Genomic DNA, 2415 nt, shown 5'->3' with positions numbered 1-2415 from the left:
GATAGACAAAATGTCGGCCGACCGTTGGGTCGTTTACAGAAAACAATGGTTGCATTCAGCAAAGAAAGCAGATTTGCAACTGTTGTAAAATTCTTCAACGGTTGATTCTTGTCTTTAGTTCCTTAGATTTTCATTTTGTTTCTGATTAACTTGTGATTAACTTTTACCTGATGATAGTGTAACAATTTATTTTTCTAGTTATGATTAATCACTAAATAATAATGTTCCTATAATAAATAACTCTTTAACATTTAGCAATTAATAATCAGAGAGAAAGAGAAAAAAAATTTTTACATTATTATCAAGTGAAGTTAAATAAACCACAAATTATTATATATATAATTATTATATATATAATTGAGGAACAAAGAAAATACGTACACTTTTAATTTCAAATTCGAATGCGATATGTTTCAGTCATCTTTATTATTTATTATCATTGATATAAATTTAAACTTACCATGACATATATTTTTTGTTATTCAAACTATGTGTGTGCGAGTTCTTACAATATTTTAGAACGGAAATAATTTTTTTTGTCGTGCCATATATCTACTATTTCTCTGTTATAATCAAAATATTATAATTATTTGTACTGTATAGTAGTAAAGTGATAGAAAATTGTCTAAATAAAATAGTTGCATGTTAAAAAGTGTTGTTTTATTAAACAATATATATTTGTAAATCGAATAAAACTGATATTTAATGATGTATATAACGTATTACATCTTAAAGCATTACAAATAATATAAAAATTTCATAAGTTTTATTATGTCTGAGTGAGTAATCGGTGTAAATTCGAGCATATTTCTTTTACTAATTTCAAAATATTTAATTTCTTGCTTGCTTTAATTTTTATACAAAGTTGCATTTATAATACTTATTTACAAAGGATATAATAAGATAAGAAGGGGATTTTGAGTCTCGTAATTCATCGCCACAGAGGGCAAAATAAACACCCAGATGAAAGAATATTTTGTTCGAAGTTTTATCTTAAAAGAGCTACACCATTTAGAGATCTCGAAAAAAATTTGAAAAATTTTTCAAAAATATTTTTTTCTTCGCTAAATCTAAACGAATCTTTACAAAAAAATCATTGATATAGTATTAGGAAGATTAGAATCAGAATTTTTTTGTCATTCTTGATTCAAAATTCTGTTTTTAAAAAATTCAAGAATTTAAAAAATCATTTTTTAATTTTCTGAATGTGATTTAATGTTCTGAAATGTTTGACCACTTCTAAAATAATTCAGCAGCTAAATCTTATAAATTATATTCTATATTTTTTTAGATTTTTAGATTTTGTGAGGAATACGTCGAAAAAAATAAAACCGCCATTTTCCGACCTAAAATTTAGCAATTGATATTTTAAATTGTTTTTAAATAATTGTACTTACCTTCAATCCCACTTCTGCAAACAATAATTTAACTTTAATATTATAAAATTTATATAGATTAAACAACGAGAATTCTTTTTTCTTTCCTTCTATTCTTTTTTTAAAAAATTAATTTAACTGATTTCATCTTTATTCCATCTTTTTTTTAAAACAAAGAGTATTTTCTAACTTTATTAAGCACATAATCAAACTTATCTTACCCTAATATAACCTGAAATATCATTTTAGATTTTTGATCTATATATAAGACTACTTAACCTAAAATTTATTCTATATTTATAAGTTTCTATTAACTCACTTTCTAAAATTAAACTTATATATATATATATATATAAATAAAAATACCATTTTTTAGAAATCAAGAAAACAATTAGATGTGAAAATACACGATATACAGAATTTATTTATTTATAATTATTATTTTATGCGAAATTATGTACACTTTTAAAAAGTTTTGTCAAAAAACAATTGTCAAATATATTAATCTGTCTTTTATAACTAAGTTTCTACTGAGGGTTCAAATTGGGTCGGAGTGTGAAAAAATTAACTAGTCGAGTATTCTCTTCTTACAATCAAATGAGAGGGAAATACTTGATTGTCGTTGGTCAGTTCTTGCACTCTGATCCGGTTCAAACCCTCGATGGAAACTAACAAGGGAAGTTTCACAACTGTCCGGAACCGATTTGATTTTCCTTGAAATATGTTGTTAAACACGAAAATCTAAGAGACACGTTTTTTTATACGTGCCCTTAAACTTATGTTAAAGGGTGAAATATCTTTGAAAAAAAAACGGTATTTTTCTTTCGAGACGAATATCGTCGAAAGTATAAAAAATAGAAAAAATTTTTTAAACAAAATTTTTACGGTTTCAAGAGTATCTTAACATTATAAAGAAAAAATAGTTTTAAATCTTTGTTCAACAAAATATATCCACTGCCCATAATTTTCTTAAATTTTCAATTTTTTTTTTATTAAATTAAAGATTATTTTTTTACGAATTAAACAATATATAAAAAAA

General features: G+C 23.8%; 1 protein-coding gene across 1 annotated transcript in view; it reads left to right on the top strand.

Annotated features, from left to right (window-relative positions):
* The window catches only part of LOC108693419 (ATP-binding cassette sub-family G member 1-like), a 36919-nt gene that overhangs the window by 10136 nt on the left and 24368 nt on the right, over positions 1-2415 (top strand). The window lies entirely within an intron of this gene.

Source organism: Atta colombica, unplaced genomic scaffold (assembly GCF_001594045.1).
Source record: "Atta colombica isolate Treedump-2 unplaced genomic scaffold, Acol1.0 scaffold9, whole genome shotgun sequence".
Taxonomy (NCBI): Eukaryota; Metazoa; Arthropoda; class Insecta; order Hymenoptera; family Formicidae; genus Atta; species Atta colombica.
The sequence above is the reverse complement of the archived record's forward strand: the minus strand, read 5'-3'. Positions and strand labels throughout refer to the sequence as shown.